General features: G+C 37.5%; 1 protein-coding gene across 8 annotated transcripts in view; it reads left to right on the forward strand.

Annotated features, from left to right (window-relative positions):
• EYA1 (EYA transcriptional coactivator and phosphatase 1) overlaps positions 1 to 18,622 on the forward strand; it is a 150,673-nt gene that overhangs the window by 37,422 nt on the left and 94,629 nt on the right. The window contains exon 1 of one of the 8 annotated variants that reach the window (XM_017731230.1): positions 17,300 to 17,492. The exons of the other annotated variants lie outside the window; for them this stretch is intronic. The gene's annotated coding sequence lies outside the window, so the exon portion shown is untranslated. Of the gene's footprint in view, positions 1 to 17,299; positions 17,493 to 18,622 lie in introns of those variants that run through there. 8 annotated transcript variants of the gene reach the window in all.

The following is an 18,622-nucleotide window of genomic DNA, read 5'->3' on the forward strand; positions in this document are numbered from 1 at the left end:
TGTGCAAGTAATAAGCCTATGTAACTGATAGAAAAAAAATCACTTTTAAGGTTCAGAAAGATTTAGAAGGGTACTAACAAAGGTAATACAGATAATAAGAGCAAAAATAATTTTTTTTTAATATATGTTACATAATCCTTATGCTTCAGATGGCAAAATCATGGGCAACTGTATCCCTCTGTTTTTCTAAAAGAGTGATTGTTATCTCTCTGATAAAAATGTCTGCGGTGCTGCTGCAGTCATTGTGTTCAGAGTCTACCAGTAAAGGTAAAAGTTTCTAAATGAGAATGCTTGTGTGTGTTCAGGTCATTAAAAAGTGAGAGTTCAGATTGCAAACTCAGCCATTTAGCTTTTGGATCTTTCACATTTATTGTGTGCAAGATGACACTTCTCTCTCATCTGTAAAGATATAACCTTCACTATTTATATTAATTCATAACTGATCACCTGAAAATGAGCTAACTACTTAGACTTGTATGGTTTTAGTATCCTAGCCTAGCTAAGTGCTTCTGGAGACTTAGAGCTCAAAACTCAGCCCACTCAAAAAGCTTGTTAATGGGTCCCACGTGACACAGCTATCAATTTTTTAGTATCAGATATACATGCTGTATCCATTATAACTTTCACTTAGGGGCAGGCTTGCCCTAACTGTACAGAAGCTTGTAAGGCTTTGCTCTTATTTTTGGTCCGAAAGAGAAAAAATTAACAATGCTAGATGAGAGTGAAACTGTGTATTGCAAAAGGCAATGTTCACTGTGTGTCTGGCAGAGAGAGGGCCTGCTGCGCTGCAAAGGCTTGCAAGATTCTCTCTCTGTTTTTAACATTTCCCAGGTTGTTTAAATGTGCATTGTAAGCGATGATAAAATGACAAGTTATCATTGATCTGTCCTTTCCTCCATCTCAGAGGGATTCATTAAATAATGCATGTACCCATGTGAATTACCCTTCTTCACTATACTATCCCCAGACCATTAGCCAAATATAGCAACAGCAGCATCTTTCAACCCCTAAGAACCCTTTGGCTTTCATTTAATTAAATTATCCCATTATGAAAACTCTTATAATGAGATTAAATTTAATTATTTATTAGACACTTATTTGCACTAGGGAACCTATCAATTATGCATGGTTGTGCTAAACATTTTTCAATCCATCACCTTTTCTTTTCATGGAAGGTGCAATTTATTAAGTGCAACTGAAGTACTGTAACAGAAGAGCTCTACCAGAAATGTGCGTGCCATCCTAGTTCAATTAATTGCAAAAGTAATAGGAAAACAGAAATATGAAAATTTATTCTCTCTCCTTTTAAAATACAGAACACTGTCAGTATTGTGTATTTTGCAATTATTTGGTGCATCTCATGTTTATATCCTACCTAATAAAGTTCATGGAGAGTCATTTTAAATCATGGTTTTGGTTGTATTTTTTGTGTTAACGGTTCCTAATTGTACAAAAATTCAGATGTAAAGCCTAATTAGAATAGTTCAAAGAAATGTTTGTAGCACACTGTGACTTGCTGTTAAGTACACACTATAATTTCTTATTTGTTTATAGAGGACACTAATGTTCTCGTAATAGGAATTAGGCAATCCTAAAGATTAAATTTAGGCAACTTGTTAAATCACCATATATAACCATAAAACATCATCAGTCACATATCTTATTGATAAGCATTTGGATATAAAGGCAAAAACTCTAAGCTACCAATAATTGTTTCAAGCAGAATGACATTTTCTGATGAATGTTAAGAAGAAGATATAAATGTCAATACAGCTCTGAGCTTTTCTTTTATAAGACCTTGTCAATATGTAATTAATTATTCAACTGGAGTTCTGTGTGGCTCAGGGCAGCATTTCAAAGAGCTTTCTTTCATAAATCGCAAAGTCATCATAAGATTGCTTTTACTTGATTCTTCTTTTTTCACATTTAGAACTTGTGTGTGTTTAAAAGCTCATGGACACCTGTGAGGTGGCAGATGCAGTGCAATGATAAAGTGAGGTGCAAGAGGCTTTTTAGTAGCAGTAGTCTTTAGCATATACTTTTAATATATTGCAAAATTCTGCCTTGCTTTAAAAGTGCTCGTGTTTCATGTTCAAATTTGAATGGGGGTCAAACAGAAAGATTTATTTCCTTTTTTTCCTCACTTATGCATGTAAGAGGATGTTTGCTTCATTAACTTGGAAATTCACTGGCCAAACAGACTGCATATTTTAGAGGATTTAAGTAAATATGCCCCAAAGTTCACACAAATTACTATAGAGCGTTTCAGTCCTCATCTTGAAGGAATGAGACATGATGCATCTGTTAATAAAAACAAAAGAGTACTGCTTGTATTTGGCAAAACAGTCGTATTTTGTACTTACAACTTTATCAATGTCACCTGTTGTTATTATTTGGTACTTTCTTCCTGAAAGTCAGGACAGTTAATTAAATCTCAGTGTACCCTAGTGGGTTTGATAGGGTGGCTTTATTCCTGTGAGGGAGATTACATTCATTAGGACAACTGTTCAGATGATATTCAGAATTTAAGTTTGCTTTTTGACATGCTGCTTTTGCCAGCTGAGAATTTAGCTCTTATTTTCCAGAATAACCACCCATCTTCCACTTGGATAGATATGGTCATGTGTGAGATTGGTGTGTAGTTACTCAGAAGTATGTTTCTTCTGTTGAAGTACCAAGATCATATATGAAGCAAGTGGTGGCACCATAATTAGTAATTTTTGGTTTCTGACACTTCCTCTGCAGAATCAAACCTCCGAATGAAGCTTGAAAATAGTATCTAGAGGAAAACCTTTGCAACATTACAGTGCAACGAGATTGCCATCTACAAACCCTTGAATAGTGAAAGGGTGAGTTACATCTACATCTTCTCAGCCTAAAAGCAGCACTTTAATATATTTTTCAGCAAGTTACAGAAAAAACTTCATTTTAACTTTGCAAATTGCTGTATTTTGCATTCTGAAACCTTGGTGCTGCAGTTAGCTGTGGAACAGCCCATCTTTGTCGGTCTTGGGGGCTGGTAAATTGGCAGTGGTTATTCTCATTTTTCCCATTGTGTAATCAATTGGCAGCTTTGAACTGCACTTTGAAATCTCCTTCAAGGATCATGTATACTACACACTACAATATGTTAGCAAATAATTTTAAATGCATACTTGAGACATGAAAATGAGATTAAAATGAAATGAACATGAAAAGGCATGCTTCAGATATGACATCTGTCAGCCACCTGCTTAAATTATAGCTATCCAGTCAGGCCAGATGTACTGGTAGGTGTACTCAATTTTTACACCTATATTGCATGAAAGTTTCAGTGTTTGCAAACTGACTGTGGTTGCAACTCTTCATATACTCCTCTCTTCCTTTTATATGTGACGATACTTTTTTTTCAAGTGGTACAAAAAAGGCAAGCTTTCTAAGAGTTTCAAATGCTGAAGCATTACAGAAACCCTAAAACCAGCTTGTATTGTGGAGCAGGGTTGTTTTTTTGGTATGTCTTCTCAATACTTTGAATACAAGTTTTGACAGTTTACTTGAGCAAAGACATGATCTAAGAGGAAAAGTAGAATTTCAGTGATGAATTCATCATTGGTATGAAAACCTTGTAGGCAGGCTTTCCATGTACAGCTTGTTAAAGACTTAACTTTCTATAACATCCTTTATCTCTTGCATTTAAGGAAGACCACAATTAATAGAATACTGCACAGGTATCAATATCTTACAAATCTACTAATTTCAGCTGTGTTCAGCTTTTGAGCTTTATTTTTAACACTGATAATGAAAACACAGGAGGTGGCCCAGTCTAGTTGGTTATAGTCTTTGGTCTCCTATCTTTGTTAATAAAGGATAGAATCAATTTAGTATGGTTCTGAATTAATATAATTTTAAAATGTTTTAAAAGAAAGATACCAAGTTTAGTAATAGTATTACTTAGAGGCACGGACTTTCCACCTTTGTTGCTTGTCTAGTGCTTTCTCCTTCCATAACTGTTTTACTAGAAACAGGTTTCTGCAGAGGAGTTACAATAGGTTGAAATAATGTGGTATAAAGGGAAATAATATTGAAAAGGAAAACTTGTTAAAACCAGAGTGAAACATGGGTTTTCAGAAAATCGCAGGATACAGTAAAGTTTTTAGGGCATTCTAAATGCAAAGAGTTTTCAGCTTTTTCATTCTTACAGCTTTTAAAATATTTTTTGATAGGAGAGACTTCATTTAGTTTAGGTGAAAAGATTTCTGATTTGAGATTTGCTTGTTTGAGGAAAATAATCCTTTTCAATAGAGCATTGATAATTTCCCCAAAGCAGATTACCCTAGCTGGAAATCATCAAGGCATCAGGTCATTAAGTGAGGACGAAAGACTCTTGCTTCACCGCTCCCTGACACAAAGCTTTTTTCCCCCGCCATTTTAGGCCCTGAGGTTGTCAACAGTCTTCCCTTTTGCTTTGAAACAAGCTGAGAGCCTCAGGCATTCCAGCAGGCTGTGTAACAAAGCCTTTTCACAACCTGCTTGGTGGAAAATCAGGTTATTCGTGAGCTCGTACATGGTGTCCACTCCTGTTGGCTTGTGGTTCTTTTCTGGTGGTCTCATCCTTCCTTGCAGGGCTGTGGTGCCTTTGATTTTATTTTTTGTATCCATTAAAGTAGACTGAAAGAATGGGTGAAAAAGAAAGATACTCTTCGTTGACATCATTCTTAACTGCTGCTATGTGGTGGAGAAGAGAAAGTCAATCTGACCCACATATGAGACAGGACAGTCCAGCTGTTAACAGCATCAGGTCTGAGATTGAAAAAAAATATTCAAGCAATCTATAATATAAATAAGAAGTGACTTCTTGATTGCAGCCATAGCTGGTCCCTGAAAGGAAGCAATGCACAATGAAACCAGGGAAGGGTTTTTTGTCTGTAATATTGTTTTCCTTCCTTCAGCAGCTCGATAGGATGAACCTGATTTCTTCAGGTACACCTTTGCTTTTTTAAGTAGGGACTGAAAGGCTTTCGTGTGACAGCTGACAGATCTTACCCTCTGGGGAGCTGTCTTTTGGTGTAAAATGAAGTTGCCCTGTCAGCAAAATCAAAAACTTCATTAAAATAGCTGAACAGAACTGTAAATGGAGATGAGGTAGTTTCTTGTTATAACCTGGTTTCCTAAAGCAAAAAGGCTTTTGCAACCACCTTCTTTGTATATGTCTAGCTGCATGTTTCCTAATAATAACTTTTCAGTTTCTTGGGAGATCTCAATCCAGTCTGATGGAAAGCTAGCCAGCCTCACATGTGTCACACTCCTTTAAGTTTTAGGAAAACGCAAAGATGGGTTGTGGAGAATGTGTGGACATGTCCTTGGCTGATGAGAGGCTGAAGACAAATGTATCTTTGGGTAAGGACATCTGTGAAACTGCAGGATAGGGCTGCCATATACTGATGATGGCGTGGCTGGAGGCGGGCAGGTCTCCAGTGCAGGCAAGCTGCCTTTTGTCCCCAAAGGTGCTGTTGGTGACACAGCCCTTTGTGTGTCCCTCTCCCCAGGCTGGGGTTTTCGTAAGAGGTACCTGGTTGGTCTGTGTCAACCCCAAGCCATTGCACCCTCAGGGCTTCCAACCCCAGAGAAATCACTTTTAAGCAACTTGCATCCCAAAAGCCAGACCCTTTCCTCTCCAGAACTACACCAATCTCATCAGCAAACCTCTCTCCTTCTTCCCTGACATTTGATTCTCTTCACTTAAGCCACCCCATGATCTTCTCTTCAAGTTTCCCAACATGAAAGGTTCAAACCCATGGCAGCTGCTCCACCACTAGATTTCAGCCTGGTCCAAGGTGCTGCTTTGAGCCAGCTGTGCTCCCACTGGCTGCCCGTGTTCATTGCCTCTGCCTCCATGGTCAGCCTCCATGGATCTCTTGAAGTTATCTGTGTGGGGAAAAAAGCCCTCCCTTCCCCCACTCCTGGTTTTCAGATGTAAAAAAAAACTGGTTAGAAGCAGCAACTGTGAAAATTGAAGCCTATGAGCTATAAAACAGAGGGAATCTCTGGCAAGGACCTGTAAGTAACTCTAAGCCTGTAATTCTCTCTATTCACAGCCTTGCTCTAAAATACCCTGGCTGACCTTCCTGGCACATTGTGGGGAAAGTTCAAATATAGTCAAATGCAAAAATCTTTCATTTATACTTGCTGTCATTAGCTTCTGGAGCAGGAATATCAAAGCACAGTTTCTGGGACTGCTTGATGGGTTACAACTTACTCTAGTTTTAGTGGGTTTTTTGAGCCTACATTTTTTTGTGATTGTACTTGTAATTATTTTAGAAGTTCCCGGGATATTGATTTTCTCTGCATCTAAATAGGCATTTCAGCAAAGATATTAATGAAAATGTCCTTAGAGATGAGGATTAGGAGCAGCACAAGGAATAAAGTAACTCTCATTAGGCTGGAGACTTTTTCTTCTGGGTATAAAATGCCAGTGGAGCATTCTGAAGTATTTGCATGAAAAGACTCTATGTCCCATCTGTATTTATAGATTGCAGAGTGGGAGATGCAGACAGTGCATACCTGGAATTAGACAATTATTTTAGATGGTGGAAAGCAGGAGGGAAATTTTCAAATTAGACTGTGAGAATGTAACCATGTGACTTACTCCAATTAATAGGAACTGCATAGTGCAGTCTCTATGCACCACTTTGAAAATTTCCCTGGGTGTTTTTCTTTGAATATTTATGCAATCAGAATAATATGCAGGCAATGAAGCAAAAGCCAGTGTAAATACAGAGTGATCATGTAATTTTGCACGTTTTTAATTATTGACATAAACTCCACTATTGTCCAGAAATAAAAAATGCATATGAATGAAGTAGTTAAACACAAAAGAAGACTGTTTCAGCAATTATTTAGAAAGGAAATATTTTTTAAAATTTATTCCTAATGAAGTCACTAAACTTGCTGCACATTTAGCAAACGTATTTAAAATCTTTACTCTCATGTATGTTTAAAAACCCCCAAAATACAGATTATTGCATCACTCTAGAGGAGATGTTTATGTCAGTCGGATCACCAGATATCAAACAAGCTTCTGGTAATGTATGCAGAGTCTTAATTTGATCTCTATATTGGGTTAAACTGATTCTTTGTATTCTGAAGACTGTAGCTGCACTGAAGGATGATATGAGAAAGGGGTAGGAGGTCAAAGGAAAGGCCTCTGCATTTGCTTCAGAACCCATCTATCCACTGTGTCCTGTGTCCAGTTACTGCTGGCTTAGTAAAAGACACATGGTGCTTATCATTAATTAAGTCACAAATGGTGTTAATTTTATTATCCACTGAGCTTTCATTCAACATCATAAATCCAAATCAAGGCTCGTGGTTTTTGATTGTCAGTTCAGCTCAGGGAAAGATTGAAAGATGAAGCAGTTATGTCTGAAAACAAGTATCATATGGTGTCTGCATCCCCTCCAAAACTCAAGAGCCACAGAACTAATTTCAGCTGTTAGTATATTACTGTACCACCGTGGCTTTCCCAGGACAGATGCAGCAGGTCAAAAAATGACAATGCCTGTAAAATGAGAATAATTCTAAGTCAATATAACCCTTAAAAAACCTGTCATGAAAAGTAGATATTCTGCAGCTTTCCCTGTCTACCAAGTGGTTTTCACATTTTGGAGTCTTGTCAAACCAAGCAGCAATCTTCTGCCAAATAATTCCATCACCAATTAGTCTGTCATGGGCTTTGTCAGTTCATCCTAACTTCCCTGCCCTATAGACTGAATGTTGGATGCAAAAGATCAGAGAAAAGAAATGTTTTTCCTTCTCTCTGTGTAACACAGCCTTAACCCAAAGATCCTCATCTGCTGAAGCAGTGAAGCAACAAAATTCCTCCCCAACACCCCAGACCCCAAACTCAAAAAAGAAACAGTCACATCTCCAGTAGGACCAAGAGTCTCACACCCTTCCTAGCAAGAAATGGTTAGAGGGGTAAGGAGAAGTATAAATTGATCAATATCAGAGAGACTGATCCCCCACATGTCACGAACAAAATACAAGCACCTTCTCGATCCTATAGAAAATCGAAGAGAATAAATTCCCCTGGCAAGTACATGTGGGTATTCCCCCAGAGAAGGACAGTTTAGCTGGCTTGTGTAAAGAAAGACAAATTGTGTAAATTGAGTAACCAAAAAGTAAATTGAGAGAGCTGCTAGGTGAATGTGGGCAGCCTCAGTGGGCAGCTCATGAACAGCTGGAGAGCAAAACCTTGAGCCACCCAGCTCGTGTTGCCACAGGAGTGTCCTCACTGCCAATATAATTCAGAATATGAGTGATTCCTACTTCAGTGGTTCAGATCAAGAGAGCTGAGAGAGTGAACAAAAAAGTGATTTAATAAATACATCCACACATTTTTCTTATCTTCAAACTCAAGAGGAGGGAGGTAAGAGTCTGACACGCCATAGGGCAGTCACCCCTGCGTGGGAGAACAAACTCCTAGGAAGGCATTTGTAATGCAGTTAGGGGAGAGACACCAGCGTGTTGGACAAGGCATAAATGTTAAATGATAAATGTTTTCTGAAAAGTAATTTCCGGAGCTAGCAAGGAATTATGTAAATGGAGAAATAATCAGATAAGGTGATCAAGAGTGAAGAAATGAAACAGTCTTTCAGAGTGCAGTTATGAAAAGATGATGGGGATGCATTTAGCAGTATTCAGCTAATGAAGTCAGAGTTGTAATTGCAGGCAGGTGAGAAAAGCAAACAAATTTTAAATGATAAATCAGTATGTTTTTTAGACTTGGAGGAAGTCAGGACAGTTGTTTTTTTTTTTTTTCTTTTTTTAATTTCTATTTTGTGAATCCATTTGCACATTTCAGAAGTATGTTCTTTGGAATTTTCAAATCATGGAGCTAATCCAAGATCAATTCAAGTGAAGAAAATTTACTGGATTTACTCCTTTCAGTAGAACCAACCCTACGGAGATGTTAATTTGGATAGCATGGCGTTTGATGTGAGGCAGGGAAGGATGCTGTGGCTTATTAGTTCTTCTGGGATGGAAGGAAAGAAGCACATTGTCATATGCTAAAGGAGATATTAAATGTCATCCCCTTGAGCACATGACACCTATTTGGAAATCTTATGAAGTCTGGGTATCACTATTTTTATCATATATTAGGCTTTTTCCACATTTCCACTGATGTCTGAGTGTTTCATGTTTATTGACTGTTAAATGACATCACTGCTGTCTGATTGCAAATACTTTGCATTACTATTAGTTCTCAGCTATTTGAGGGAAGATTCATTGGTATTATCCATGGATATTTCTAGCAAGAGAAAAGCTACACATGCTTAAACAGAGCTAAAGTTGGAAATTCGGCAGGTATCTTTAAGCAGTGTAGTGCAGTTTTATTAAAACAGAGAAACTTATGTCTTGCAAAGTTACAAGCAAGCTTAGGTGAGTGTAAAGATTTAGCAAATCAGTGTCTCAAACCAATCTCTTAAATCACTGTGATTTATTGGGTTTTTATTCATAGTCATGAATTTCTAAACCAAATGTAAACAGAAGACTTCAAACCTCTTATTCAGGGTCTCTAAAGTCCACTTCTCTTACTAAATTAATAGGAAACATTTTTACTGCGTATTAACTTACAGCTGTTTTCTCATTGCCATTCACTTCAAGTCGTTTTATTGTACCCATTCAAATTTTGAGAAACTGGTGTCTTGGAGAACTTCAGTGCATCCAAACATGATGAAATGACCTGTTTCCTGCAACCTGGACTGTGAGGATGTAGACTCCAGCCAACAGTACACAGCCCTCTTGAGGTCAGAAGGATGACTGATGGGTACCACAGTCCACCTTTGGATTGGACTGGAGGGCAGTGGCCTGGGCTGGAGCAGACCCCAGCACAGGTTGACAGTAACCTTGTAACATAGGACCTGCTCAAATGCATTTCATCCTGCACGTTCATCAGATAGTAAAAATGATTTTAGGCAAGCCCCTGTTGGATTGATATAAAAATAGTTGATCTAGAAGTTGCTGCTTTGGGATGCATGCTGCATAACTATATGCTATTATTTACTTACTGACCAGAAAAATGAGAGGCAAATCCTGTAATTCATCAGCTGGTAGAGAAAGATTAGTATAAACCCCCTGCTGTGCTTGGTATACCACATATGTCCGAGGCCAATTACTGTGAAGCTGATTCTGTTTTAATTCAAGCTTTAGAGATGCACACACAGTATTTTATAGTACTTTGGAGGTGAAAGTATTGAGTGTGTTCTCATTTAAAAAAAAAAAAAACCAAAACCAAAACCAACAAAAACTCAAAAAAACCCTGACTGAAAACAAGGAGGATTTTATGAGAGAGGAGATGGGAGAAGAGAAATTCACTCTAGGGCTATCACTGCTGCTTTGTGGCAGCTCTTTTGGGTTTCACAGAGGGACAAGGGGCAGCCACTTTCAATCCCTTGGATTTCCCCTCTTTACAACTGTTCCTGAGACCACCACACAGTTCCTGAGACTACCACACAGTTCCTGAGACTATTTCTGAATTCAAAACCATTCTAGATACAGATTAAGGTTCAGGACGGTGAGCCTTCCTTCTGGATGCTTGAGGGATGGGTAAGCACTTCATCAGTGGCTGCAGGGGCTGGGGATGCTTTAGTGTATGGCCACAGCCCACTGGGGCTTGGTGGAGCAGGAGGTGTCCTCAGCCAGGGCAATGAAGCCCTTGTGTCCCAGGCACCAAAAGGCATCACATGCAGTGTTCAGTCTCCAGCAGTTTAATTTTGACTTTGTTTCAATAGCCAGTCGTCTGCGGTGGAATCCATTGGTGGAATATATTTCAAACTAGTGCATTTTCAGGCTACTAAAGCTACTAAACTTTCCAAGGTGTCTCTAATTTAGGCTTTTGTGCTTTCCAAATGAGCTATGAAAAATCAGCCTCGTTACAAAAAATACCCTGCTTGTGATTACAATGGCACTAGATGCACCAAAGACAAATAAGCATTTCTGAGTTGCACTCAACACATTCCTTACACTGATAGCAGACAGATTGCAATTTTTTAAAAATCAAATTATAAGAATTAAAAACAGATTACTCAGCTTGGTTTCAAGTTTTTCATGCAGTTGTCTTCTGTTGTGTGTAGCTCTGTGTCCTGTTCTCCTTATTATACTGCATTCTTCTGGTACCACTGCATGAAAAGCATTCTGCCTCTGCTCAGTGTGCAGCACCCGTGCTGTGTCTCTCAGCTCATAAACTGGCATCCAGTGCAAGGTGCATTTTCATTTGTCTGTGCCCAGTTTAGCAACACTGTTTAATGGAGGTGGTTGTGTATGGAGGTTCCTGCGCTGTAGAAGGCAAAGCACCCTTAAAGATACATTTTCAGAGCTTCCTCAGGTGAATCACTAGGGTGGATATGAATGCTTCACTCTTTTGGACATGCAGATGTGGTATAAGACAGAGGGGCAAGGTATAGGATTTGATTTTTTAGATACTGGAATCAAAATTTCACTTGTTCTTAATTCTTGTGAAACTCACTTGAAATCCTTGTTTTAACCTATTTCCCTCTAAATTAGTGACAGGTTTGCAGGGAGAAAATTTCTGGCTGCTGTCTGTGATTTTTTTTTCCCCTGGAGCCCAGGTTTGAAAGGGATCTGTCATCTTGTGTTTGTGGGCTCAAAGTGTCGGTGTAATTATGAATAATTGGTTTAAGAATTAAATATTTCTTCAGAAAGGTAGATTTTCAAGCAGGATATATATGTAGAAAATCTGTATAATGCCCATAATAAAAAAAAAACCCAACAAACTTATTAGTAGCCTGGAAGTATCCAAGCAGTAAAAAGAGTTTAAGCTTTGTTTACATTTTGGCTGCAAGAGGTGCCTCTCTTTAAGTTTTTAGATAAACAAACCAAAGCTGCTGTTTTCATTAGCATGTAACACAGCCCCCAGTTTCCTTACCTGAGAGAACATTAAACTACAATTCAGTGGCAGAAAGCAATTTGATCTCTTGCAAATATGAGTCTTGATAAACCTTACACTATGGAAAAAAACCCCAACAAACCAACCTTCAAATTTCGTACCTATTGACATTGCTTAATAAAAACATCTCGAGTGCTGGTGCTTCTGGGTGTGTTTCCAATAGCAATGTGATTGCAAGGCTCTGTGGATAAAGTTACCAATCCTTTGAATTCTGACCTTCAGTCTAAAACAGCTTTAGAGGTTACTCTTTTTCCGATTTGTGAGATTGCAGAGAAAAAGTTAATGCTGCTGGAAGGAAGAGGGGGAGGGAGCTGGGCTTGGAGATGAGAACTGGGTCTTTGAAGCCATCTGAGAAGTTTTTCTCTGGCCTTGATTTATAACAACAAATATTGGCAGTCTGAGTCAGTAATTATATGAAGTTTCAAAATAGAGACGAATGCTCTATTTTGAAACTTCAGTGAATACAATTACTATTGAGACCCAATTGATTCTAAGGGAAATTATACTGTTCTTGGGGCAGCTGTAGCCATCAAAACCCGAGAGTAGATTAAGTCCATCATCTGTTTCTATAGGGAGGGGACACCTCAAAACTGGGTCCCCTGCATTGACTGGAAGTGTCTCTCTCCCCTGAGGATGAGGGTTTGGATGCTCATCTTCAACTAAGTGCTTCATTTTAGATGGTTACACACAGGTGAGAATCTAGCCTCTGCTGAATAAATGATGGTCATGGTATAATTACTGTAAGGCTTAGAAGAATTTATTGTGTTAAATTTCTTAAAAACAGTTTCTAGGAAAAACAATGAAGCAAGTATAAAAGAAATGACAGGACTATCTTAACTTAGACTTCCACTTTGTCATTTGCCTTACGAGGCCCACAGTGTGGGATATTTATGCATGTCACTTTTAGAAGATACTTTACTGTTCCAGATCACTGTAAGAAAAATTTGTATGACTGAATGTTTCAAAGTTAAGGATGTACATATTTACTGTATTCAGATAACGCAAGGTTTGTAATTTGAATGTATGTTTATGAGTCACTTATATTAGTCATAAATGCAGGTTTGTCTTAATAATTTGTCAAAGTGAGCCTGAGTTGCTGTTCTTTCAATTTTCTTTCTAATTCTAAATGCTTTAATCAATAATTATTTTCTCTATATAATATTTTTAGGGTTTTTTGTGCAGCCTTATATGTCAGGAGCTGAAAAATTACGTAATAATTGTCACAAATAACTAAAATACAGTAATGATCCACTGCTCCATCTACTGTTGAACAATGACATGAATAGCACTTTGGAAAAAAAAGTATGGAATGCATTTAGGAAATAATAACAAAATGGAATCTGCAACAAATAAACCTATTATTTCTGTATTTAGTGAACAAATATATTTTTCTTGCAGAGTAAAGTATTCTGAGTATGACTTTAATTCAAAGTTGAAAAACAAAGAGGAACTTCCATCTTCCTTTTCACCTTATAGGAGGTGCTGACAAAATGGTTTTTGTTCATGTTAGTGGGAAAATTTGGAGAAAAGACAGTCTAGTATTACTGAGCTGACTCATGTCATACAGTGTGCTGTATTTATATCACTGGCAAAAATGTAAGTTATTGCTGAGGAAAAAAAATTTGCAATGGTTTCTAACTTTATTCTAGTAGCACTAAAAGAAAGATGAGGAAGGCTGAAACAGTCCTGGGAGGATGAACTATGGAAAAATGGCATGTGTGTGAAATGATGTGTTTTATAGTCTTCACAGAACAACAGGACTTGATTATTTTGTCAGCTCACTGGTAATCTCTCATTTGTAGTGTGTTCTTCCTGCAACCCAATCTTCCGAGGAGCTACTGATTATAGCTTTTATCACCCGTTAGAATGCTAGCAAGCTGCTTCTCATCATCAGTGGTGCATTTGGTTTGACTTGTTCATTTTTATAAGCAAATTATTATTCACATATCACAGTGAAGGATGATTATTTTCAAATTTTAGGCAGATATGTTTCCATGCTGAGCTGGAGGAAAAGCCTGAATGTCAATTAGAAAAATTAACTGTTTCTGAAGGATGCTCACAGATTGCAATTTACTCCTTTCATTTCACCCCCTATCTTGTAAACAGATAATTCTTCAAATAACTTTCTTCAGAGATTTATTTTGTCTTCAGCAGGACTTCTTTTACAAATAGTTACTAATGTGTGTATGTGTCTTTTGAGCAGAGGTTTTTGTGCAACAAATAAAAGTAACACTCCACTGATTCTTAGGTACTGTAGACAGTATTAAAAGTCCCCCTGTAAAACTTGAACTTTATTGGAAAATGAAAGGTAATTTTGTATAGTTCAGTTTAATAGCTAAGACATTGCTTAGATGAAGACTACGTAGTTGGAAAAGCTACATTACTCTTAAACCTGGAGTAGATCTCAGAGCTCTGCCCTCAGGATGTCACAAATCTGGTGTCTCAGTCTTTAGGGAAAAGCCATCACTTTTGGGTAGAGCATCTACTTCACATTATCTGGAGACCAAAGCTTTTCAGTATTTTTGTGTGGCAATCATTACCTTCATGAGATTTCTAGGGTGTTAAAAAATACCCAAAGGGAAATGATAGTATTAGATACATTTAAAATTTAAGTTAATCTAGGAAACCTTTCCTTCACCCTGACAAGGTACTTTTTTATTTTGCAGTTAGAGTACTGAGTATGTCTATAATTTACACTACTGGCACCTGTAAATATATATATATATATATGCACACTATTTTTTCCTCCCTTTAACATAATGCTTTTAAGATGCAACAAATCTACTGAAAAAACAAGCATGCTTTCACTTTGGAGAGTGAAAAATTGAGCTATGCTAAGGTATTTGCTTTCAAATTAGACTGAACACTTCTTCTGTGGACAATCTCTGCATTTTTTTTGTATCATGTCAAGAACTCTTTCAGAATCATATGTAAGTCATGCATTCATTCAAAAAGCTAAATCAGCATCTACTTAAGATTAATAAAGATTACTATTTCCTATTTTAAATTGTACTAAATGGTTCTGTAATTCGTACTGAATTGGTGGATCAAAAACAACTGCAGTTGCGTGCAACCTGGGGCCAGCAGTTCATACGTGTTTTGGCTAAGGACGATGGTTAACAGCACATACCTTTTCTTATAACACATTACACACAGACTTTAATTCAATTTTAATTTTGTCCAACACATCTTGGAAGAATATAATTAATTTTTTCTTCTTAGTCACACTGATAGTTTTTGGACAGAACACTTAAAATGGTTGATTTCTGTCACTTTTATTGTTTGTGTTTACCAAGGTCTTTCTACTTTTGCTCACATGAGTAGCATGAGACAATGCGGGCTCCTGTCAAATGCTGCAAACTTCTGTTCCAGCCAGGGATGTCTCTAGGCAACAGCTGCTATGTGTAAGATAAAACTTGTATGGAGGCATAGGAGGGATATTGCTGCTTCTGAGGGTTCTGACGTTGCACTGCAGTTGTTATGGGAAGAGCCAGGCAGTGGCTTTCAGGAGCAATGGGATGCATCTTTTGCTTTAATGAAGTGTGGTCTTCCTAGGCCTATTTCTGATGCTAAATATTTCAGTAGTATTTCCTACTTGGAGACAAACATACGAACATCCCGCTGTTCCATATCCATCTTACATCTAATTTTTCTTAATTACCAGAACATCTGTAATCGTGGCACCTAAGCGCCCAGTAAATGTTGTGTTCCAGATGGACCCATTTTACTTGTGCTAAAACAAGTGTGTGACACTGCATATGAAGTTAAAACCATATTGCATGAGTAATGGTTGTAATAATATACCTGATAGCTTGTTGTTTGATATTATGTAATAGGCCTGGTCGTTTACTTCTTAGGACTCTTGAGATGCCAGCTGCATTAATGGGAATGCAGAATCAGGGCAAATTTAGGCATGATGTAAAAATCTACAAATCCCACTGAAATCTCTGTTCCAAACCCAGTGTTAGTGCAATTGTGGTTTGAAAATGGTGTTGGGTGCCAGTGACCAACAACCCACCCTGCACTGATTTGGTATGCAGTTACTGGGAAGAACAAACCCCAAAAGATAAGTAAACAAACCCCTTTCAAGTAGGTTTCAAATCGGTGTGGTGCTCAGCTGTCATAATTAGATTACCTATTGAAATAAAAAGAACTGCACTCACTTAAACCAAATGAGGATCTGGTCCAGAGTATCAGCTGTAGGACAAGTTCATAGGTTAGACCCTATTGTGGGGTAATGATATACACTAATCTGAAGTCCAATCTTCAGACATCAGATAAAGAACTTTAAGGCACTGTTTAATGGCTGTATAAACACAGAGGACCCTCCTTTATCTCATAGCCCCCATCTAGATCATTTATATGGCTTCAGTTCCCATACTGTCTACATGCCATACTACAGAAGAGATTAAAAATTCAAAGCTGATTCTTTTCTTGCAATGCATCGTCAACACCCTTTTTCTGATCATCTTAGCCTCTGTGTAATTTATCCCATGTTTATCGTCACATCAAGCTCTGTACGTGTGTGTGGGGATCTGTCTTACTTTAATTAAATACAGAGACTGGGCACACTCCTGAAGTTATTACTTAGATAAAACTCCCAATAGGGACTACAAACTAGCCAACAATAAACCTGTTTCACTGACCTTTACATTTAAAATACTAAAATGTATTCATATATTTGCGCTATTTCAACAATGGAATGAAATAGATTTGTGCAAAAATTTACATGCATCATTGAAGTCACAGTCTTTTTTTTAAAATAATTTTTTTATTTCCATAGCATCATTTAAGTTTTGCTATTTTTGAGAAAGGTTTTTGGGTTACATTTTCCAGTGTTACCTCACAACAACAATATGATATTTTTTGAGTTTTTCTTCTAGAAAAAAATTAGTTTCTGCTTCATTAAAGTGTGTGCCTGATATTTTTCATTTAATAGATATCCTACAGTCAGTGAAGCAAGACATGTGTTTTTATATTGGACTGGGTAGGACTTTCAAAAAATGGTCTTATTAACACTGGTAAAGAATTCAGCGGTAAGCATTTTCCAGAAGATCATGGCTGTTCCAAAAAAGCATACAGTTCAGAATGATTGCATAGCCTTGTGTTTCAGGGTTTCAGTGATTTTTACCTGACGAAACTGTGTGACTCCATAATAAGTAATTTGTATTTCTTTCACAGTTTAATATAGAGCATGGTAAATAGTTTTCTTGGCATGAGATGTGGTTTGTGACTCTGAAGAAGTGATGGGATTGTGTTTGTGCTGGCTACGCAGACGGGCCCAATCGAAAGCTGCTTATTTTGACCTGGGTTCCCATATATGGTGTGTGACTGTCCCGAGATCCCTTTTCTCCGCTAAACAAAATGAAATCCTAGGTGCCTTTTCAGCTCGAGGTTGACTTGTAGCTTTGCAAACCGATCTGCTTTCCTGAAGTATTCCCAATGTACTTGCTACAAAATAATGTCTCACTTACTGGGATGTAGTAGCCAGAAGATATTTCTCCTCTAGAAGTATTGCTTTCATTCACAGATTAGTTAATTGAAGGTAAGGATATATTAGCAGTGAATAACCGCAGGTTTTTGTAAAGAGTAAAAAAGTTCTGTTTCAATCTGTTTATACAGTATAAAGTTGGGGGGGTGTTGATTTTTGGTTTTGGTTTGGTTTGGTTTATTTAGATTTAGTACTTTAGACCTGGCGTGGTATTAAGACTTCTTTTTTGTACTACAAGTCGTTATGCTGTTTTCCTCATCATATTTGGATTATGTGTACTGAAAAAAAGCATAGAAAAATTAGTGTTACGTGTAGTGAAACATACTGTCTGCAAAGTGGAAATGCTCCGGAGAATGCTGGTCAAATTTAGTTACCATGTATGTTACAATGTTTTCTTAACATAATGTATATATTTTTAAAAGAGTTGTTGGGTTTTTTTTTTCATTGTGAGCAACTAAAAGTTCTGTAATAGAAAAGCATCATAAACCCATTTCAGTTTAATGGCTTACTAATTAAATTACTTAATTACTTATTGATTGGTAAAAGCTAAGCTTTAGAGTTACTGTTACTTAATGCACAAATTTAACTCTGTGCATCCATCTCTCTCTTCTTTGGAAACATTTATAAAGTCTGTGGAAACAGCCTTTACACAGTTTTAAATTTTAAAACTTAAGTAAGTGATTAGTAATAATTAAAATACGAATTTGACTATATTTACAATTGGTTTTAGGCGTACAGATATTTAATAGTTTACGTGGTTTAAACCATTTTAAAAGTTCCAGATATTTTATTTAATAAATACCCTTAAATTGGAGAAGGCTAGCTTAAATAGTTTTAGCAGACCCTTTCTTTACAAGGTTGCAAGAATCTCAGATATTTGAGAACAAATCTGTTACATATCCAATCAAAACGGCATGTCCGGGCGTGCATGCTGGTTGTATGCTTAAGAGCCTCTATGAGTATCCCTATTTAGCTTCTCTCATTGATATAATGTTGGTGTAATTCCAGTTATTCTATTAGGACGGCTTTAGATTAAACCCAGCTTATAAGAGGGGATGCATCTACGCACAATTCAACTTTCTAAATGAGGAGGGACCCGAGGGATTTTCAGGAGTTTTTCTGGAGGGAGGCTGAGGAAGGTGCAAGGAAGGGGGGCCCTGTCGGCCGGGCAGGGGGCGGAGGGG

This window comes from Corvus brachyrhynchos, unplaced genomic scaffold (assembly GCF_000691975.1).
Source record: "Corvus brachyrhynchos isolate BGI_N302 unplaced genomic scaffold, ASM69197v1 scaffold633, whole genome shotgun sequence".
NCBI classification, from domain to species: domain Eukaryota; kingdom Metazoa; phylum Chordata; class Aves; order Passeriformes; family Corvidae; genus Corvus; species Corvus brachyrhynchos.